We start from the raw sequence: 23,920 nt of genomic DNA, 5'->3' as shown, positions 1-23,920 counted from the left end.
CCATGGTGATTCTAAATCACATCAAGTTGACAGGTACATGGGTCTTCAGGGAAACAGGGCAATACTTCTGAAACTCCAAACACCTAAGAAGGTGGAGGAAGCAAGCTAGTGCAGCCTTCCCTTCCACCACTGTCCAGCCCCACCTTATCAGCACTCCTGGGTGGCATGCAAGGGCCACTAAGTACACATCTGCACACTATCAGGCAAGTGCAAAAGGTCCGTGTGCGGCACCCGAGAGCAGCTGGACTGACTAGGAGCAGCTGCCACACAGCAAACCCCCGAGTCTGGGGCAGCAGACTGGTAGAGACAGCAGCCAGCCACAGAAGCACCACAAGCCACAGCAGTTTGCTGGCAAACTGGCAGTTAACCATCACCCCGAGGTGATGCCAAAGAGAGCTCAGAACAGTGGACGGGGAGGAAAAGACAACAGAGTTGGCGAGAGGTGGGCAAAATCACGAATTGCTCTGCAAGGAAGGGTGAGAAATATAAGATTCATTCATGCTTGGAATTTATTCCTAGAGTAATATGAAAGGCAATGGTTTTTAATGTGTTTTTATTTTGTGTGTGTATGTGTGTGGGGGTGGTGAGTGGTGCAAGTGAGTGCAGGTGCCCACAGAGACCAGAAGAGGGTTGCATCCTCTGCAGCTGGAGTTGCAGGCAGTTGTGAGCCACCTGATGTGGGTGCTGGGAGCTGAACTCGGGGCCTCGGGAAGAACCAATGTGCCCTTAACAGCCGAGCTTTCCCTCCAGACCCATTCTTAGAGTTTTTAACTTACAGTAAACTGTGATTGTCTTAGGGAGCTTTTTTTTTTTTCAAATTGTAATAAATAGGCATTTGCACAGCCACCACCACCACCGTCCAGGTCCCGTGCAGTGTCAAGACTTCCGAACAGTCACTGCCACTGTGTCTCCAGCCCCTGGCAACCACGGATGCTTCCAAGGTGTCTTGCTCAGGAATGTCACGTCATCAATGGGATGATGAAGTAAGTAGCCTCTCCAGACTGACTCCAGTCACTTGGTACCATGTGTGTGCCGTTCACATGTGACATGTACTTTTTACTCTATGAATGCACCAGTATGGCTTGTTCATTCACCACTTGAAGAAAATTTCTGTTATTTCCAGTATTGGGTGATTATTAATAAAGCTACTACAAATATTTCTTACAGTTTTTGTATAAATAAAAGTTGTCACTGGGCATTGGTGGTGCACACCTTTAATCCCAGTACTCAGGAGGCAGAGGCAGGCGGATCTCTGTGCGTTCAGCCTGGTCTACAGAGTGAGTTCTAGGATGGCTCCAAAACAAAAAACAAAAAACAAAAAACAAAAACAATACAGAGAAACCCTGTCTCGAAAAAACAACAACAAAAAAATTGTCATTGTAGTTGGAGAAATGCAGTGGCCCATGCCATGACATGTTTAACTGTATATTAAGAGACTACCAATTACCTTTTAAAGTTGCAGTCTCGGTACAGTATATGAGCAGAGATTGGAGACATCGGGTCCCTTTGGAGCTCACAAGCCCAACATGGGTGAACACTTAACCTCTGTGCCACCTGTCCTGACAGGTGATGTATAATTAATTGTATATATTAATTTGCTTTGATTTATTTTACATATATAGGTGTTTTATCTGCACGATGTCACTAGCCACATTCATGCCTAGTACTGAAGAGGCCAGAAAGTGGTGTTGTATCCTTTGAGACTAGAGTTCCAGACAGCTGTGAGCCACCACGGGGCTGCTGGGACTAGAACCTGGGTCTTCTGGAAGAGCAGCCAGTGCTTTTAACTGCTGAGCCATCTCTCCAATCCCATGACTTCTCTCTCTCTCTCTCTCTCTCTCTCTATATATATATATATATATATATATATGTGTGTGTGTGTGTGTGTGTGTGTGTGTGTGTGTGTGTTCCACAGTGATTTTTATGATTTATGAATACAATGTAGGATAATTAAGTCGAGTTTATTAAGATACGCATCACCTCAAATAGCATTTTTACAGTGAAAAATTTTGATATTCACTCTTTTATTAACTTTTAATGTCTAATACCTTATTTAGCATAAAACCATGCTGTGCTATTAGCTCAACAGAAAAGAAATTATTCCTCCTGCCTATCCCACCTTCTGCACCATTTGGCTCCCTAACTCTGTAGCCACTGTTCTACTCGTTGCTTCTACGAGTCTGACTGTTTAGATTGCACATGTACGTGAGAACATGTGTTGTTGTGTGTGTGTCTGTTTGCACCTGGCTTATTTCACAGGGTATACTGCTGTCTGACGTCATCCATGCTGTAATAGATGACATTTCCTGTTTTTAAAGGCTGAAAAATATTCCACCATGCACACCACCTTTTCTTTTTGTGCTCATCCGACAGGTGTTTATATTGGCTCCAGAACTGTCCCTTAAGCTCGGTTATGACCAGTGCTGCAGGGAACTCGGGAGTCCAGGCATCTCTTCCGAATACTGTTTCGTGACTTCAGAAGGAGGACTGCTGGGTTAGATAGGGATTCTATTCTAAGTTCTTAAAGGAGTTTTCATAATGTTTTTCATAAGGAATAATCTAATTTAGATTCTCACCAACAGTGTGAGACAGATGGGGGGCAGTCCCTCCTTCAGACACGGGGTGGGTATAAAGCAGTTAAAAACTGTTAAACTCACTTTAGCATCACTGGTAAATTCTTTATGTTCCTCGGTAAGGACTTGTGGTGTTCATAGCCCCATAAGTAAGCAAAGATGTTGAGAAAGGAGCTATCTGGCTCCCTAACCAGCAGCCTGGACTCTGCTTTGCCGCCCTCACCACCCTGAGCAAATGGAGCAAGGCTCCCTTTACACCACACCGGCCATTCTGAACATGCCGTAGATGCCCACAGAAAACAAGACTGTGATTTCAGCTGATGTCCCTGACTCCTGAAGATGCAACCTTAGCCAGCGTGATTTCAGTTTGTACTGCCTAGGGGTGGAGGTGCGGCTGCTATGACTGGCACTAAAGAGGCGAGACAGTGGCGGGTGACACCGTAATGTGCTATTAATCCCCATGATCACGAGCATTTTCCACCTATCTTTTATCAATTCATGTGCCTTCTTTTGAACAATGTCTATATTCAGGTTCATCCTTGTTTTGTGTTGTTGCTGTTGTTTTTGTTGAGATGGGGTTTCACTATGTTGTCCTGGAACTCACTATATAGATCAAGCTGTTCTCAAACTCACAGACATGCCTCTGCCTCCTGCCTCTCCTGCCTCTCCTGCCTCCTGCCTCCGCCTCTGCAGCATTGTTTTTTGAGTAGTTTGAGTTCCTTATATGTTTTGAAATTTTAAAACCACATTTATTTATTCACTTATTTATTGGGGATGAAGGCGTATTCCACGTGTGCATGTTGAGGTCTGTCCTGTGACGGGAGTTGGTTCTCTCCGTCCACCAAGTGGATCCTAGAGACTGAACTCAGGTAGGCCGGTAGGCTTCGAGCATCTTCTGCCCACTAAGCCATCTGATGCCCCATCCCATATGCGGGAAATTTATCCCTTGTTATGTTTTAGATCCGCTATGTGCCTCACACAGTTGTATTTTAAACAATCGGTCTCCTTGTGGTGGGATGTGGGATCTGAATGGTAGAAAAAGGTATCCAGGGTTGGGCTAGGTGACGGACCTAGTCCATAGTGCCAATCTCTGTCTCTCTGCTTCATGGTCTGCAAAAGTATGAGCAGCAGCTGCCACACACTCCTGCCACCATGAACTGAAGAACTGATCCCTCTGAAGCCATGGGCAGAATCAGCCCTTCCTCCCCTTGGTTCTTTCCATCTGGTGTTTTGTTTACAGCTTCTTGCCTTGCATGTTTGTATATGTGCCACATGTGTGCCTGGTACTCTCAAAGGTCAGATCCCCTGGAACTGGAGTTATAGACAGTTGTGAGCCACCAAGTGAATGCTGGGAATCAAACCCAGCTCCAAAGCTGTAACTGTTCTCAACTGAACCATCTCTCCAGCCCCCATATGCCATTTTGTTTCCCTTTTTTTTTTTTCCTAGAGACCCGGGTGTCTCGATAATGTGGTTAACACAAAGGACTTGCAACCCTCATACACTGCTAATGGGATTAAAAGATGGTTTGGTCACTTTGGAAGACCATTTGGCAGCTCCTCAAAATGGTAAGGATAAAATTACAGACAACTCAGTGTTCCACACCTAGCTATAAACACAGAAGAAATTAGAGAGTTACCTTAATAATGTTGTTTTCAAAACTATATGACTATGATGCATAAATGACACATAAAGACAAGGATGTTGCCAAAGCCACCCAGAGCAGCAGAGGGTATTGAAGATGTCTTATTTTAGGGTGACACTATGGGTGGTCTCCTTTGGGAGGAGTGAAGTGTGTCCTGTACATGTTTTAGAGGCAGTGTTCACAAGCACACCCCATGCTCCCACACGGGTGATTCCGATCTTCAGTGCGCACTGGAGACCTCCAGGCTGAAGGCTTTCTTCTTTCCCTGTTTCCAATCTCAAGCTCTGTAAGACAAGTAAATCTGCTGCACACACATTTACTGGTGTTTTCTTTCCTTCAGCCCCAGACATATTGACTAAAATCAGGAGACCATCACAAGATGTGTGCCACTTGTAAAGACTCTCGCCTTCACGAGCACAGCAGTCCTGCTCTTGCGTGTTGTGACTTTGCCGGGAGAAAACCACTCGTCTTCTTCATCTTCATCTGGAAATTGATCCGCTCAAAAGATGAGAGACTTTAAAGGGCCATCTACTCATGGAAGACAATCTCAAGGACCGTTCTTTAGCTTAGGATTCACTCATTCTTTTTTAAAAATTTCATTGCAAACTGGCAGTTGATGACTGCAACAGTGTATTGGACAAGGAGCTTAACTGACACATAGCCTGGGGTCTTCTGTACGCAAACATCAAAACCGAGACCCACCCTGGATAACCTTAAGATCTAAGGAGACGACATCCTTAAGTCTGTGTCTCAGGGCAATGTACACACTTCCAGAGGGCATAGGCACACTTCTGCTCACCAAACCTGACTCCCAGACCCCTGCAGAAGAATCATCAGCATAGAGCTTCAGCCAGCTCCACTGAGATGCGGGGCCACCCAACATCCCACAGGACCAGACCGTCCAGCAGCCCGTCCTCGGGGTTCAGCACCCCAGGGAGTGTTCACCGTGGTTATGCAGCCTCGGGATTTGTACCTCCCTTGAGATAATTTGAGCCTGTTGTCCTAATTAGAACTTCCTCATTTTCTCAAATCCACATTTTCCCTTCTTACAGCTACTATAAAAAGATCCCATTTCATTGAAATGTCTCTTCTTCCTTCGCCTGTCAGAGATGATCATGCCTGTAAGCCCTGCACTTTGATGATGGTCTTTTTTCTTCCTCCTCTACGTGCATATTTAATAATATGACTTCATTGCAGCTGAAGCCCACTGTCGAAGGACATGCAGACAAACCCCACGGAGAAGACACTGCTGAGGGGAGCAGAGGGGCAGAAAGAATTTCACTGAAAAGCACTGTCCTCCAGCGTCACACGGGGCTCCTTCTGTTGCACTCTTCATTTCCACAGGACAGGCAGGAATGAGCTTACCCATCACTACTGTTTCTTCTCTGTGATTCTGGGAATTGAACCCTGCTGGCTGGTTTTATGTCAACTTGACACAAGCTAGAGTTATTGGAAAGGAGGCAACCTCCATTGAGAAAATACCTCCATAAGATCCAGCTATAGAACATTTTCTTAATTGGTAATTGATGGGGGAGGTGCCAGCCCACTGTGGGCGGTGCCATCCCTGAGCAGGTGGCCCTGGGTTCTATAAGAAAGCAGGCTGAGCAAACCATGAGGAGCAAGCCAGTGAGCAGCTCCCCTCCGTGGCCTCTGCATCAGCCCCTGTCTCCAGGCTCCTGGCCTGTTTGGGTTCCCATTCTGACTTCCTTTGATGATGAACAGCGATGTGGAAGTGTTAGCTAAATAACTCCCCCAGCTTGCTTTTTGGTCATGGTGGTTTGTCACAGCAACAGAACCCCTGACTAGGACATGAACTGAGGTGCATTCTGAGCTTGCATGGCTACCACTGTGTATCCAGACTAGTCACTTCCAACAGCTGATTGTTTTCTTAAATGTCCTTGCTAACAAAATACAGTAATTAATAAATTATGTTTCCTAATTAATCCCTTCCATAGCAATGCTTGATTAACTTAGTAATGAGAGCTTTGTTTGATCTAAAAAGATACCACAGAAGGAAATGCTAGGATGTCCCAAGTACTAAAAGAAGATGTGACAGGAAACAACCAGGCATCTGAGAACACATCTCCCAAGTCTGGGGAGTAAAACCAAGGCCCCAGGCATGCTGGGAAAGGGCTCTAACTGACTACACCCTGACCACATGTCCATTGGTTTTCATTTGTCTTATGGTTAGGGAAAAACCTAATTTCCCTGTCTTAGTGGTAGCACACTTCAATCCAGTCATTCCCCAAGAATCCTTCCTGTGCTAGGCCAGGCTAAAAGAATATAGGGTCTGCTTAACAGTGACAAGATATTCAGCAGACAATATTGTAATGTTGGTGTCTATAGCCAGGAAAATACAGGCTCTACAGAGCTGAGGAGATGGGGTTCTCACCTGGGTCCATCATGTTTAAGGTCTCAAATGAAACAACCAACACTCACGGAGTGTTGTGTGTCCTGGACACTCAACACACACATGTCACAATACACTCATCTACACCAACATCAACATGGAGTGCTGTGTGTCCCGGACACTCTTTGACACGCATATGGCAAACATCAACACGACTCATCTCCACCAAACCTACCAGCAAAGCTGCCACTATTACCCCACCACCAAATCAAGTTTTTGGAAAGATTGGTGACTTGGCAATGTCTCTGCTCTGGAGACACTGAGTTAGCATTCCGAATAAAGCCACTAGGCTTATTAACGGCCCCCACAGACACCCAACAGTGATCCCCAGGACCAGAGGAGATTTAAGAGCTACTGGTGAATTAAGATTGATAATTGTGGGGCTGGAGAAATGATTCAGCAGTTAAGAGCACTGGGTGGTTTTCTGGGAGGCACCAGGCTTGATTCTCTCCACCAAGAAAAGCCCATGCCTTATGCTGCTCAGCTTCTGTTCTTTTCTCTTCTCTGCCTCACTCCACCGCCACTAGAGATGTTCTCCCAAGGGCAGAGAGCTTACCCGATAGTCTCACTCACCACCATGTCCCTACAGACCCTCATCACAAGGGTATATTCAGCAATAGTTATGGCTGGGGGTGTGGCTGAGCTGGTGCGTGTCTGGTGTGTCTGTGTGCACACGCACCCAGCTTCAGCCCCCAGACCCTGCAGAAAACCAAGGGTGGTGGAGCATGCTTGGGATCCCAGCCTCCATAGATAGAGGAAGGAAGAGAAGAAGTCGAGGTCGCCTTTGACGAGACGAGAGTTAGAGGTCTGTCTCGAATATACTAAATAAATAAATACATCAAATTTATTGGTATACATAAAAGTGAAATATGATGGCTGGACTTTATAGGACAGTGATGTCACATCCCAGTAAAAAGATCAGGGAAGCCTTTAGAGACAAAATGGGATTGGAGCTGCACCCTGGAGTGTATATAGAACTTGGGGACAGAGGCACAAAGAGAGAAGCAGACGGAAGTAGGCGGCCACTTGGGAAAGCAGGCTGCTCCAGCATCTTACCTTTTACTCCTCTCCTTCAGACAGCAATTTGGAATGGAGGCTTCCTCACCTCCTCCTGGCTCAGAGTGGCTGAGGGCGGCGTGGAGGGGCGGGAATGTTTATCTGCATTTCCCCTGCTCCCTGCCCTGTGGAGGGGCGGGAATGTTTATCTGCATTTCCCCTGCTCCCTGCCCTGTTTCCTACCTCAGCCAAACACAGCAACTTCACTTTTCTCTTCTGGGCTTTATTTTTCCTACGTGGCCATTTAAAAGAAAATGGTTTCTTTAGTTTTCAGCTTCCATGTTTAAATAGAAAGCATTCCTTTTACTTCACAAATGAGCTCTTCCCCTAGAGATGGGAAACCTGTACCACACACATACAGGTTTTCAAAATATTTATTCTTTACAGGGCACTTCCGAACTAGTCTCCCTTTACCACAGTAAAGGGATGCACTTTTGCAGAGCATGTTTATAATTCTGTCAAAACACAACAAGGTCATGCCATAGCCTCATTTAATGAGATGGAAATGCGGCAAATTTATTTCACTTTCAAGGTAGAAGAAATCCCTTTTGGGTTCTGGGACTACAGTATGCTAAACTTGAAGAGTCAATTGAAATAAATGGAATGGCTGTAAAATACTCTGAACTGCATTCTAAAAGGCAAGTACCAAAATCCAAAGCACACTGAGGTTCCCACACTGCATTCTGCCATGACGTTGGGTTGGCCTTGCTACTCCTTTCTTTCAGACTGAAAGAAAGACCGATCCATGCCTCCCTTTCTTCCCCTGTGATCTAAATCCAGTATCTTCACAGATCCAATCTTTTATTTCCATTTAAAAGGGACACCCATACAATCCTTTACCTGTCATGTTCTGATCAAGGGACATTCGGCTTTATCTCCACGGGCGTTAGGAACTTCAGAGCCACAAAACTTCGGAACCCTTGCTGTTAACGGGTCCTCGGTGGTGTTAGAGGCTGAATCTCTCTTACATGAAATCCTAAGATGATAAAGTTGACTGGGGATAAATTATATCCATCCAGGGCCTTTTTACACTTTAAGAAATTCTAGCAAAGTAAATACTTTGGTTTTCACTTCTGAGTAAAAGCTTTGCAAGCAAAGCTCAAAGCCTGACGGAGACTCCACCTTCTGTGCTAGAAACAGTGATGTCCTGAGATCTGATCCTCTCTCTCTTCCCCTCCTCCCTTCCCCCTCCTTCCTTGGCTGACATAGTATCCACTTGATGGGTAATGATGGTTAAGTTCACAATGTAACTCTATGTAACAAATCGGATGACACTGTATCCATTTGATGGGTGAGGGTGGTTAACTTTACCATGTAACTCTATGTAACAAATCAGATGACATTGTATCCATTTGATGGGTGAGGGTGGTTAACTTTACCATGTAACTCTATGTAACAAATCGGATGACATTGTATCCATTGATGGGTAATGATGGTTAACTTCACAATGTAACTCTATGTAACAAATCGGATGACATTGTATCCATTGATGGGTGAGGGTGGTTAACTTCACAATGTAACTCTATGTAACAAATCGGATAACATTGTATCCATTGATGGGTAATGATGGTTAACTTTACCATGTAACTCTATGTAACAAATCGGATGACACTGTATCCATTTGATGGGTGAGGGTTGTTAACTTCACAATGTAACTTTATGTAACAAAATACTCAGATGGCCCACTTGTGAAATTGAGAAGTCACTAAGATAGCCCAGAGTTGAAATATCAGTTGAAATACAGGTGCCCTCTATAATTTTAGGATCTCTCTCTCTCTCTCTCTCTCTCTCTCTCTCTCTCTCTCTCTCTCTCGTCCCTCTCTGCCAATTTTTGGACATATAAAAAATTATGTTTTCTTAAGTGGAAGTGCAAGGAAGTTTGGTTGCTGTATGGAAACTGCAGCATGTGTAGTAGGATGATTGTAAATCCAGAGTAGCCAGAGGTTAACGTCCCCCAATTTAATAATTAAACTATTATCCCTCAGTTTCAACCCACTGGAGGTCTCCTGCTGGAAGTCTGAGGCTACAAGAGCATGCCTGTACATGTGTTTACTTGGCATGGCAGTGGCAGCATGCATGGCATTGTTACCTACAAAGTTCACATCTGAGAGTTGTGCAATTGACGTACGTACGTTTACAGTTACTGTGGGCCACATGGCCCAGACCACAGGTTAAACCCTGCAGAGTGAATACACTACTACAGTACCCTGGAAACGTCAACCTGCCCCTCTCAGTAACTAACAAATGCATAGAAACAGATTCCTCAAGCACACACAGGACTCAGATAATTCTACTGCCTTGACCTCACTGACACACTGGAGCTGTCCACCCAACAGCAACACAGTAAATGGCACAGTGACCATGCTGTAATAGATCCTTGGCTATAAACAAGCTTTAATGACTTTACAAGGATTAAAAATTTACATTTTCTCCGAGCATGAAGAAGAAGGTTAAACTACAGATCAACACAGAAAGCTTTGCTGGAAAATCCAGAACTACTGGCAAATTCAAACTGCTTGCTCCAAATATGTGGAAAATAAAATTCATATTCCTTCCTTCGTTACTTGTTGGGTAAAGAGGACGTTTCAAGGGACTGGAGAAATATTGGGGGAGAATTCTTTGCTCTAAGTATTTGAGTCTCTCTTACATGTACATATGAGAAAGAAAAAACTCGTAATAAAATGGCTTTATTTTTTTATTTACACAGTTCCATTTTAAGACATTTTTAAAACAAAATAAATGTGTGGGGTAGTGTTAAGGGAGTCCACAAGAGCCCGAATAAAAGGGCATCAAATATTTATTGGGGGAACACTCATGAATAGCAATAAGGTAGAGAGCCTCACGGGGGTGCTGGAAGCTGTGGTCAGATCTCCAACCACCACTCGAGAGCTCGAGACTTCGCCTCTCTTACTTTTAAAGGAGTTACTACAGCAAAGAAGGCTCACCTCTGTTGGGCCAGATAGTTCAAGGTCATGGGTGGGGCAAATACCCACTGCTAATGTGTCCTACATTCCCCTTAAATTTCCCATTTCCAGTATTCTTCATTCATCTAAGCCTCTCCAGGTTACCGTTTGACCTCTGCTGTCATCTGACTGAAGGATTTCCTCTGATATTTCCTGTGATGAGGGTCTTCTATTAACGAAGCCTTTCAGATCTCATGTTCCTGAAAAGTTGACTTACTTTGGCTACATCTGCAGTTTGAAGCTGCTGGCTCTCTGAGTACTTAGAAGGGTCCCACTGTCTTCTGAATCCCAGCCTCTCCTGAGACGTCTACTCTCAGGCTCCTGCCTCTACTGTGTCTCTCTTCAATGGCAACTGGGAGTGTTTCTCTTTGTTGCTGGTTTCAAGAAGTCTGGTTAAGATATGGCATCATTGTGTCTTTGTGTTTCTTGTGATAAAAAAAATTTGTGATTAAAATTTATTCCATTTCTTTGATCTATACATCTTCTTTTTTCCCATCAAACTTGGGAAATGTTTGACCATTGTTTCTTAAAATAGCCTCTTACACACATTCTTTAGAAACTCAAAGTACATGTGTGCTACGTTATATAAAGTTTTTTCACAGGTCAATGATGTTCTGTTTATTTTTATACAATAGAACACCCTAGCTCTCTGTGTGTGCCTCTGTGCCTCTCTATATATATTCTATTCCTGTGCCAACAAATTTAATTATCTTGTCTCCTTTGGTATCCAATTCAGCTATTAAGACTACCTAGTGCACTTTCATTTCTAAAATTTAATCCTGGGTCATCTTCCATTTTCCTGAGTATCTCTTTGACATGAATAGTCTTCACATTCTGAAACACATCAGAATAAATTTAGAATGATTGCTGTAATATCCTTGTCTGCTGTTGTTTGTGTTGTTCCTGGGTCTCACTGTACAGATTCATTTTTATTCTCATTTTAAGGTGTATTTTCTGCTCTTTGCATGGCTGATCATTTTTACTCAATGCCAGACATTGTGCATTTTTCTCTTTTGGGTATTAGATGGCTCCCATTTCCTTTTAACTGTTCTCCATTTTGTATGAGGATGAAGTTCAGTGACTTGACAATGGTTTGACTTAAGCTTTGTTTGGCAAGTCACGGTTGGCCTTTGCTCTACCACTGAACCTGACTCCTTTGAATGCAGTGTGCATCCCAAGTTTTTCCACCAGGACCAGAGGCAGTATGAACCATTGCCCCTGTCAGTGTGAGCACTAAGCGTGTTCTTCAGTCTGTTGATGCTGTGTTTTCCCAGACTCATCTTCATCACATGTGTTTAAAAGTCTCAAGGGGACTCCCAGCTGCCCTCTTGATCTCTCTTTCCATCAGCTCTTCTCTCTCAGGTATACAGTCTTAAAAGTTTTAGTCACCTTATAGCAACTTCCCAGCTTCCTGTCTGTTTTTCCTCCACTGTGGAACCACTGGGCCTCTTGCCCTTGGGCTTGGGTGGGTAAATTCTCCAGGCTTGCCTCACCTAGTTCCTTCTCTCAGACATCCTTCACCTGTGCTTGCTGCTGTCCTGTGTCTGGACAGCTCTGTTCATCTATCTTTGCATGTTGGATAATTGAGCCAAGAAGGTAAATTCAGTCTTTGCTCTTGACCATGCCCAGAAGTAGAAATCTTATTTTAAACTGAGAAATACTTGAATATGGTAAACAAAATTTAGAAAAGACAAAAGTGTGTCCAAAAGCAAGTCTCCCTGAAGTGTCACACAGTTAGTAACCCCAAATCTCCAGCTCCCTGCTTAAGATTTGGTGACGTCAATGTCCTATAAAGAGTTGGGAATGTTCTTTGGATGGGTCAGGATACATGTGAGAATTCTGTACATGACATCCTGCATTCCACAGGTTGTTGTGGTAAACAGGATTTTTGCAAACACTTCTTTCTGAGCACACATACTTATATTTCTTTAGTCTTTGTGACTGCAGAATCTTTATGACGTGATTGCTAGCATGTTGTATTTAATCAATTCCTAATTAGTGGATATTTAAGTTTTAAGCCTTCTGTTATCATAAGCAAGGCTGTAACAAATATTTCATTCATACATCTTTGGACATATCTATGACAATCCCTTCTTTTTATCTATTCATGATCACCTCACTGAAGACTATATAATTTGTAGGCCATAAAAACTTATTTCTTACAATTTGTGGAAATTGAGAAATATAACCTCAAGATACCAGCAGATTTAGTGTATATGACATTTAAGGTTATATATCTTGGCTCCTAAGTGATGCCTTCTTCTTGTGCTCATACATGGTGAGGCTAAGAGTCTCCCAGGAGGCCTGGTTTATGCAGGTACCCATTCTACTCAAGAAGGGCCCACCTTCACATCACCTCCCAAGGGCCTCAGTTCCTAGTTCCATCACTTTGAAGATTGGGCTCTTAACATGAATTTGTGGGGCCACAAATATTTGGCCATTGCACACTTAACAGAACAAGCTGTCAGAATTAAAATTGCTTATCAAGAGGAGTCTGTATTTAACAGAGACAGTTATAGTTAAATTGTCCTTCCTTGCAAGAAGCCATACCCACTTCCCTGTTTTAAGAGAGGAAGTATTTAAAGTAGATGTTGCAGGAACTAGGAAGCAAAAATAGCAAAGGTCTGAGCAATGACAGGATGAACTGTTTTCTCAAAGCCTAGAAAGTCAGAAGGGACAAAGAAAGAAAGGAAATCCTGGATTTCAGGTCATGTGCTGTAAGTAAGGCTGTTGCCCTGGTTTCCTTTCTGTTGCTCTGATAAAATGCCATGATAAAGAACAACTTAGGGCAGAGGTTTATTTTAGCTTTGGATTCCAGGTGATGGTCTGTCACTGGGAGTCAGGGCAAGGCAGCAGGAGCTTGCAGCAGCGACTCACATCACATCCACAGAGCCGAGAGTTGATGTGCACGTGCTTAGTGCTCTGCTCACACCCTCTGCTCCTACACAGTTTAGACACAAATTCAGGGGATGATACCACCAACTTTTAGTCTGGGGCTTCCCACACCAATTAATATTTAAGGCAACCCCCATAGACATGCCATGAGCCAACCTGATCTAAACAGTCCTCTGCAGCTGTGCCAATGGGCTAACCTGATCTAGACAATCCCTCATGGAGACTCTCTTCCCAACTGATTCCAGACTGTGTCAACTTAGCAGCTAAAATTAACCATCACAATGATATTTGTGATAAAAAATCTTTTCTTAACTTTTGAAATTACTCATGCTGGAAGAAAAATTCCTTACATTATGATTTTAGTGTATGTGGGACAATTCAAGTAAAATTTTAACATAAAAGGTGAGAGAAAGGTTCAAAGTACTATTATGATGAAGTGAACAAATAGCAGCTCTTATCAAACCACAAAAGCCCATAGAGCATATTATAATTCATGGAAGAAGAAGAAAAGAAGAAGAAGAAGAAGAAGAAGAAGAAGAAGAAGAAGAAGAAGAAGAAGAAGAAGAAGAAGAAGAAGAAGAAAAGAAATAAAAACGTTGGTCAGAAAGCCAATAGACAGGGCTGGAGAGATGGCTGCCTGGCTAAGAGCACTGGCTGCTGTTGAGGAATATTTGTTTAACTAGACAAAGATGTGTTACATTTCTTTAACAATGTAAAGATGTGTTGCTTCGCCTGCCTAAGGCACCTGATTGTTCCAATAAAAAGCTGAACAGCCAATAGCTAGGCAGTGGAGGGATAGGGAGGGCTGGTAGGGAGAGAGAATAAGTAGGAAGAGGAATCTAGGCTCAAGAGGAGAAAGAGAAAGAGAGAACAAGGGAGAAAGAGAGGGAGATGCCTGGGGCCAGCCAGCCAGGTAGCCACCAGCCACCCAGACACACAGTAGGACATACAGAATGAAAGTCAAAAAGCTCCAAGGCAAAACACAGATGAAGAGGAAAAGGTTAAAATTAGTTATATGAGCTAGCAAGAAAGGATCCCAAGGTAAGACTGAGCATTGGTAACTAATAATAAGTCTCTGTGCCATGATTTGAGAGCTGGTTGGAGGCCCAAAGAAAGCCTGCTGCAAGATGGTCTTGCAGAAGACCTGGGTTCAGTTCGCAGCATCCTCATGGTGTCTCACAACCACCTGTAACTGTAGTTTTAGGGGACACAGTGCCCTCCTTTGTCCTCCAAGGGCACCAGGCACACACAACAATGCAGAAGACATATACACAGACAAAACACCCACCCACACACACACACACACACCCACACACACACACCCACACACACACACACACACACACAAATCAGTTTTTTTTTTTAAAGGTTGAATTTACAACTGAAGGTTTCCATAAGATCTTAAATGTTTGAGTCTTTGTTTTCACTCAACCACCCTTGAGCCAAACTGGGGGTGTGGTAGGGCATCTTTGACAGCCTATGGTGCCCCGTGCCCATGGTAACCAGAAACACCCTTACCACTGGAATCACTTGCCAAACAGTAAAGTCATCTCCAGTCTACGGAGAGCTCCATTAAACCATGAGAAAGGCCCAGAAAATGTTAGGAAATGAGACCTGACAAGAAAGTAGGTTTTGTCCACCTTCACAGGCACCTTCTCTTGAAATCTGATTGCCGGTGAAAGAGTCTATAATATCCTGCTCGGAAAATGAAAGGCATTTGCTTAAGGTCGAGGGCCTGCTTTTATTCACCGCCTTTTTGGTCTAGCTATATTTATAAAGTTCTGAGGCTACAGGGAAATAAATTACTCCTAATTTACATGAAGACAGAGAGGCTTGGGAGAGGAGTCTTTCATCTGACTGCTGGAAGTATTGCAGATGGAGAGACAGAGGCACGTACAGGCAGTTATTTTATTTATCGTGGACCCCTGGTCATGGAAGGAAAAAAAGAGCCCTAGAACATTTCTGAGCTTTTGCTCCTGTTCAGCGAGAGCACTACAGAAAAATCAGAACCACTTAGGGAAGAAAGCTCTCTGCACCCCGCTTTGTCAAAGACCTGGCTTTCAGAGGCTCCCCTGTTTTCATGGACTGAAGGAAAATAGCACATCCTACAAGAAGCCTGGGGCCTGAGACCTGGGAGGTGGGCAGACACTTTCCCTGGATCATACTAGAACTGCTAATACAGAATCATACTCGCTAAGACCCCAACTGCCCCTTGTCTAAAAGTATTAACTCCAGTCACTATGAAAACTGCAGCAAAAGGCAAGTTCTGTGTTCAATCGGGGACAATCATCCACTGTCATTAACACAGAGTTTGAGAAGCTGGGGGTGGACGATCATCACATGACCAGGTAGGATACATGATAATTGGTGAAATGTGAGTAGACAATGGCTCTTGTTCTGCTAAATGAAAGGTGTTTATAAGGATGGACCCAGTAAATGCTAACTGAGTACATCTTCCTTAGCTCAGGTCAGGGTCACCAGAAAGTTGAGTCTGACACACGGATTAACCTGCTGCCTCTGAAAGGGACGAGGCCTGACAAAAATGAGGCGAAGGGAAGCAGAAGAGGAAGATGTAGTGATTCCTACTGTAAAGTCCATTCTTCTATTTGGGGGCGGGGGAGGGGCCAAGACAGGGTTTCTCTGTGTAACAGTCCTGGCTGTCCTGGAACTCACTCTGGAGACCAGGCTGGCCTCGAACTCACGGAGATCCCCTGCCTCTGCCTCCCCAGTGCTGGGATTAAAGGCGTGTGCCACCACCGCCTGGAAGTCCATTTTTTCAGAGTCACCCACCCATACTCACATGCATACATAAAAACACAGACACCACATACAGACACACACACACATGCACACAAAGACACATACAGACATACAAACACATACACACCATACACAAGCACACATGCACACACATATACATGCACACACAAACACAGGGACACATGAGTATATGCACACTGTGTACACATATGTACACACAAGATATAGCATGTCCTTAAGCTTGTTCATTTTCTCAGAATGCAAGGCTCTTCTGGAAGGACACAAAGTGGAACCTGTATGCCGGATGTCTGTACAAAGAGAAAGGAAATGGGATTCGTCTGGCCAGCTCAAATCTCTCGCCCATGTCCTACCTGTTAACTAACCTAACAGGCAGTTGTCTTCATTGCTTTTTCCTGCTGTAATGGAATATCCTAACAAAACTTAAGGGAGAAAGGGTTTGCATTGGCTTGCAGTTCCCTGGCACAGAGAAAAGTTTAAAGTCAGGGACACAACTCGGTAGCAAACGAAGCTAGCAAAAGATAATTGAATCTAAAAGGAGGAGAACCACAATACACATAATAAAGATGTAACATAAGTTGATAAGATAGAAGAAAACAGGACAATAATAAAACTAATAAATAATAATAATGAATAATAATAATAATAAATAATAAATAATAAAACTAATAAAAGCAGACGTTAATTCATTGAAGACATCAAAGCTGATAACCTTCTAGCAAACCTAATCAAGAGAGCACATGTGCTCGCGTGTGCGCGCGCACACACACACACACACACACACACACACACACACGTATCAGGACTGAAAGGAAGACTGTTGCTGCAAATCCAACAACATTAAAAGTACAATAGGATGGATATGAGAAATCTGATGGCGATAGTTTTATAAAATGTAAAGTGGATAACGTTTTTGGAAAAAAAAATCAACTTCTTAGGCACTATGATCTGTAAGTGCCAGGAGCTCCCCCAAGTTGCTATCTGGCACAGAATCCAAAACAGGCAAAAAACTATGAGGAAGACTAAAGGCCTCAGGTCCACTGAAAAGGATAAAGAGTTTGCACATGGACCCCCTATGGGTGAATATAAAGCTTCCTTGTTTTTTCTTCCTTCTCTTCATACAAAAGATATTTGATGCTTAAAGCAAAATTACAGCACCATGGTGTCAGGCTCAAATTTTATACAAATGTTATGTATTTAGTTAATATGAAATGTTCAGAATAGACAAGTTAATAACAATAAAAATAGACAGCTGATTGCAAGGTATTGAGGTGAGAGAGAGGAGTGCAGGATGACAACACTAGTTAATTTTCCCATTGCTGTCTCCAAAGACCAGCAAGAAGCAACTTAAAGAGGAGGTTATTTGGGGCGGAGAGCGTAGAAGCCATCTTATGAGGGCAGACACGGAGCAGCCTCAGGGTGGAGAACTGGCTGGTTGGCTGTCGGGACACCAGACAATCAGGCTGAAATGCCAAGCCTCCTCTGTCCCCTTGACTTTGGAGCCATGTGCACATAGGAACCATTCAAACATTTGACAAGCATGTTTTGAGTAAGACTGTGCACAGTGTCTTGAAGGATGAGCAGAATTTGATAAGACAGAAAGAAGAGTGGTCAGTCCCTGTGATGAAATCAAAGGGGACAGAGACTGGAACTGGAGTTTTGTTAAGCACAGACAAACACCTCAGGTTGAATTCCAGCCAGGAGCAATGGTACCCTCCCACTGGTGGAGTGATTGACAGGCAGACTCCAAAATGTTGGGAAAATGGATTTATTCAGAAGGCCAAACTCAGCCCTGGGAAGGATGCTGGCAGGGAATCCACAGGATGAAAGCAAATGGCTTCAAGGGGAAGAGAGTCAGCTGCAGTGCAGCTTCCCTTCCAGGGCAGAGCTAGTAGCTGCCTTTACACCTGACAGGTTGAATGCATTAGAAAACAGCCAGGAAGACTAGCGAAAGCAAACACAGAGCAGAAGCATATCAGATAAAGCTGGACAAGGTAGACAGTAAGGCAGGAGGCCAGAGCTACAGGAGAAGGAGGCTGAACCCAGGCAAGAAGGGGAAGCTGGGAGGAGAGCGGGTTTGAGTTACCAGCCCACAGCAACCATCTTGAAACCTGGCCATGCCACCAACACACCGGGAGCATTTTTTAAAGATAGGTATTTTAATAACCAAAGTTATACCACGTCACGCTCAACACCTTCCCTGTATTCCTAACTGACTCAGTACACGATCATATTTCCTTGCTACAGCCTAAAGTTCCCTTATTTTCTGAATTTTTCACCCTGTTCCCATCTCCTAACTCTTCCTTTGCCCCAAACTACATAGCTTTACTACTGCTCTCATTCTGAAAGAAAACAAGAGAATAAAACAGGCATGTCCCCACCTCACTGTCTTCACCGTGTCTCTTCGGGACTGTAAATGTTGTGATCGGGCAGCCTTATAACTTCAAAGGCAGGCCAGAGGTGACTAAACAGAGCTGAACCTTACTGAGTGACAGCCGTAAGATCACAAGTGACGCTTCGCAGGTAGTTGGAACTTACTGAAGGTTTTCTTGTCCTACCTCCAGTCTGGCCAGAGCCAGGCCAGAAGGCAGTGCCCACACCCATTCTATAAGTAAGAAAACTGAGGTTCACGGTCCTCTGTCTTTCCCCCAAACAGCACAGCTTGGTAGGCTTCCACCTTGTTCTCAAACTCCTCAGCTGTTTGCACTGCACCATTTGATAAAGCCGATGACGAGCTTGGATCTCTGCAGACCACACCCGGGCAGTTTCAGAACTGCCCTGCCAGGTGCATGCGAGCCACAGTGACACAAAAAGACAGCATTCTTTTCAAACAGAGAACCAAGGCATGGAGCAACACTTGCCTCAGCGACAACAGCAGGTAGAGCCAGAAGCAGGTTTTAAACTGTGTCCTAATCCCAAAGCAAGCTCTTGACCACAACCCACATTTCTGAAATGAAAAAAAAAACGACTGTCCTGAAGACAAAACGTTATCCCTGTGTGTTCATTCTCTTTCCTGTGCTGTAAGAAGAGCCCACTGTCTGGTCTTAACCCCCCACCTTCCCTATTCCTGCTCCTTATGAAAAGCTTAGCGGTCTTTCTGAAAGAAAGCTAGATGGGGCCTGGCGTTGGAGGCACATGCCTTTAATCCCAGCACTTGGGAGACAGAGGCAGGCGGATCTCTGTGAGTTCGAGGCCAGCCTGGCCAACGAGTGCCAGGACAGGCTCCAAAACAATACAGAGAAACTCTGTCTTGAAAAACCAAAAAAAAAAAAAAAAAAAAGGAAGGAAGGAAGGAAGGAAGGAAGGAAGGAAGGAAGGAAGGAAGGGCGCTAGATGGAATCGAGTGGGAAGGTTCCTGTCCCAAATCCCCACAGCTCCACAACACCTGCCTGGCCTTCATAGAGGAATCACAGCCTCACCCCTGCAACGGCACCCCACTCAAACCTTGCTCTTACCATGATGGCCCAGACCCCTCCTTCCCTGCACACATGCCCTTCTTCATGCAATGCTCCTACCCGCCCTCTCCATCCAACAGGCAGGTCCACCTCCTTTCGGACAGGGAGTTTCCTCTGCGGCCAGCCTGCCTCTTCTCCTCCTTTGTATGTTAGGTCTTTCAGTGATCTCTACTAAGGGACTGGACCTCAGGAGCTTAGCCAAAGGACCACACTCAAGGACCTCTTTGTTGCCTTACACAGTGAGCTCCCGGATTTTGCAACAAAGCCACAACAGACCGTGACTTTGGGGGAAGAGGCAAGTATGATTTTGTGTGGAAGAGAGACATGAGCTATTTTGACCATGGGAAGACTAGGGTAAATATTACCCGAAGGTCATCATTCCACTCTCCACCAACAGATAAGCTAAGTCAAGACTGGCTTTCTGATGAACGAAATTGATACCATATATATTTTAACCAGTAGAATTTAGGTAGGACCTTTGTGTTCTAAGCCTGAAGCTCCCATTTCCCTCACCTCAGGCCATAGTGTTTTGTTAAGGAAGCCCAAGCTCGATGCAAAGGCCACATGGAAGAAAACTCAAGATTCCTATTTGCCAGGCTGTGCCAGGATCTCAGCCAGTGTCAGAAACCAGCCACTAGCCATGTGATTGAGCCATCTTGGACATTTCAGGCAGCTGACAACCCGGATAATACAACACTGCCAATATTACAGAACAATTTTCAAACTGAGCCCAGGTAACCCAATAATAGGGGATATAATAAAAGCTGGTGTTTGGAGGTCTATCGAGGTGGCTCCGTTGGCAAAGTTCTTGCTGTGGAACTGTGAAGACCTGACCCTAGCACCCACATAAAAAAGAGGACGCAGGTTCTCACCCGCCGCCAACCAAGAAGCTGTTTGCAATTGGTATCTGCTGACAAAGGGGAAATTCATTTTCTCCACTGAGTGTGGCTTGGAATCTCAACCACAGTGCAGAAATAACTGGTCAACACAAAACAAGTCCCATGCTTTTTGCTTGCTTGCTTATTTTGTGGGCCATTGGTTTGGTTTGGTTTGGTTTGGTTTGGGGTATTTTTTTCCCCTTGGTAGTTTTTGTCTTGATTTTCTTTGGGGGAAGGTTGCTCTTATTTTTGTGGAAAGAAGAAGAAGAAGTTGTTAGATAGAGAGGTAGAGATGATCCGGGAGATGTTTGTGGAGAAAACAAGTGTGAAATACAATTGATAGAGGGTTTAAATAAAAATACAAAAACTGCGCACATCAGCACATGGCTATAATCCCAGTTCAGGGGACAGAGATAAGAAGATGCTTGGGACTTGCTGGTCAGACTTAATTCCAAACCAGTGAGCTCCAAATTCAGTGAAAGACCCTATTGCAAAAACAAGATGAAGACCAATTGGGGAAAACACTGGACAGCAACCTCTGGCCTCTACTAAGCATGCCTAGAACGGCATAGCAAAGCCCTCTGGCCTCCACTGAGCATGCCTAGAACAGCATAGCACAGCCCTCTGGCCTCCACTGGGCATGCCTAGAACAGCTAACACAGCCCTCTGGCCTCCACTGGGCATGCCTAGAACAGCTAACACAGACTTGGGTTAGCTCCTAACCCAGCTTGCCCAGCCCAACAGCGGTAATGCAAGCAACCCATTCCTCCACCAAGGAGTTTTAAGTGAAACCCAGGAAGGAAGCAGCAGTCAGAGATGGGGTGAAATGCTGCCATTCACTTACACACAAGCCAAAGCTGTGAAGCCGGAGCTGCCAAGGATCAACAGGGGCCATGAGGCGACAGAAACCATGAAGAAGCAGCAGCAGGGCATTCACATCAGTCAGGGGGGAATAAACCATGGAGACCAAGAGAAGCAGTAAAGGCCATGACGTGACCAAGATGCCAGTGGAGATGTTGGAACATAGAAAATGACAGATTTAACTTCCTGGAAGAAAACTTAAGTCAGTTGCTGAAACCTACTTGCATTCTAACGAACAAATTCCTGTCCTTTCAAAGGCCTAACCATGCAACTGCTCTCTCTCTCTCCTCTCTCTCTCTCTCCCTCTCTCTCTCTCTCATCTTTCCCCAAATACTCATAAATCTAACCTTGTCACCCTCCACATACTGTGTTCTTCACAATCAAAGGAAGCTTGACCAAGCACCTGGGGGGCGGGGGATGTTTGCCAAGGTGAACTGGGCGGCCGAACCTTTTCTGAGAAGCTGCGAGTTACCACAAAAATGTCTTCTGCATGAAGACACTCAACTTATGCTTCATGCAGACACTCGACTGTACCACATGGTGCTGGGTAGCAAATGCTCTCATGAGACCTTGTCTGGCTTTCAGAAGATGTCTCAGACAGAGGACCTCCGTGGCTGTGGGAAGCCTCTGCACTGACTAGTGTTTCCCCGGGGACGGGAGCAATGCAGACAGATGTGCACAGCCATGCTGTGCCTTTGATCCAGTTTCACCTACTGATGGCTGGCTTCTTCCACCCACTCTGGCTTCAGAAATATGCTTACAGGGAGAAGGGAAAGTACGAGCAATCTGTTGTGTCCAGACTAGTTCTCAGCCAGCAACAGACCAAAGACTGGTGTGTGACCGAGGAAGAGCAGTAGGATCTGAAGTGCGATTCCCTCTGGATTCTGAGAGTTCCCTGCTAGGACAATGTGGCGGCTTGAATGAGAATGGCCCGCAGGGGCTCATGTTTGATCACTTGGTTGGTGGAACTGTTTGGAAAGGACTAAGAGGCCTTGTTGGAGGAGATGCGTCCCAGCCATTCCCAGTTTCTCTGCCTTATGCTTGTGCATCAAGATGTAAGCGCTCAGCTACCTTCCGTCCAATGCACGCCTGCCTGCTACCATGCTCCCTGCCACGATGGTTACGGACTCCAATTACCCCTCTTAAACTGTAAGTCCCAAATAAACTCTTCCTTCCATAAGTTACCTTGGTCATGGTATCTTATCTCAGCAATAGGAATGTAACTAAGACAGACAAGAAGCCATCCGCCTGCAACAGTTCCTGGTGGCCATGCCTTCTGTCAGCCCCCTCTCTTCACCATTCTCTTTCCTGGTCCCTTTCAGGTGCTTCTTCCCAAACTCCGTGCATCCATGCACTTGCTTTGGGCACTTTGTGAGGTCCCTGAGGCAAGCACAGGGAATGCAGGTGAGAGGATCACACAGATTGAGAGGCACTGGTTGTGCTGCCTAGCTTTACAACAATTTAACAAGGGTCCCCTGGGAAGAGGCAACCTCAGTTGAGAAGATGTCCCCACCAGATGGGCCTCTGTACAAGCCTACAATGCATTTTCTTAGAGGTTGATGCGGAAGGGCCCAGCCACTGGGTGAGTGGTGCTGTCCCTCGGAGATGTGTAAGAAAATGAACGGGAGGAAGCCAGCAAGTGTCATTTCTCCATGGCCTCTGTATCCACTCCCCACTCCAGGTTCCTGCCTCCAGTTCCTGCCATGACTTCTTGAATGATGGGCTATAAGCTGTAAACTGAAATAAACCCTTTTCCTCTCCAAGTTGATTGTGGTCATGGTGTTTTGTCACTTCCATTGACACTTGTCATCCCCGCTTACATATCTTTGGCCAAAGTGGATCATCTGTCCGTGGATGTCACTCACTGTCTGTGGATGGCATGCCCATTACTTCCCGCTGTCTGGAAGTGTCGGGGCAGACAGCTGAATGGAATTTAGAACTCCTGACCCGTGACTTAGCCACCCCAACTGACCTGACACTCTGAAGGGCCAGGCTGGTTTTAACCCTGGCAATTTCCCTTAGGGAAAATTATCTTCCCCTTCTTGGAGGACTCAGATCGTGTATTCTAAGTACGGGAAAGAAAGCTGTGAGGCCTTTTCCAAGGGTGGTGACAACAGACAGTACAGCCCGAGCTAGCCTGTGTCACTGCAGCCACTAGAGTCCCCACTAAAGCCCAAGTGTGTAAATGCATCCTGGGAGAGACGGTTATTATCCTTGCCATCTTGGGCGTCTTTGTTCCTATCGACAGATTAACATCCGGAGACTCTGAGACTGGGGATTCAGTTCCAGGTGTGGACAATGTCTGAACAGGTCTTACACATCCCTGGGAAACAGGTTTGTGAATACTCTAAATTACACACTTGATCTGAGTTTGGTCCCAGAACCCTCGTGGTGGAAGTTAAGAACCA

At 44.9% G+C, this 23,920-nt stretch overlaps 1 protein-coding gene across 2 annotated transcripts in view; it reads right to left on the bottom strand.

Annotated features, from left to right (window-relative positions):
• The window catches only part of Ncald (neurocalcin delta), a 384,273-nt gene that overhangs the window by 353,716 nt on the left and 6,637 nt on the right, over positions 1-23,920 (bottom strand). Inside the window, exon 1 of one of the 2 annotated variants that reach the window (XM_027431389.1) lies at positions 7,683-7,805. The exons of the other annotated variant lie outside the window; for it this stretch is intronic. The gene's annotated coding sequence lies outside the window, so the exon portion shown is untranslated. Of the gene's footprint in view, positions 1-7,682; positions 7,806-23,920 lie in introns of those variants that run through there. 2 annotated transcript variants of the gene reach the window in all.

The sequence above is a fragment of the Cricetulus griseus genome, chromosome 10 (assembly GCF_003668045.3).
Source record: "Cricetulus griseus strain 17A/GY chromosome 10, alternate assembly CriGri-PICRH-1.0, whole genome shotgun sequence".
Lineage (NCBI taxonomy): Eukaryota > Metazoa > Chordata > Mammalia > Rodentia > Cricetidae > Cricetulus > Cricetulus griseus.
Note: the sequence above shows the minus strand (reverse complement) of the source record. Positions and strands in the feature narration are given on the sequence as shown.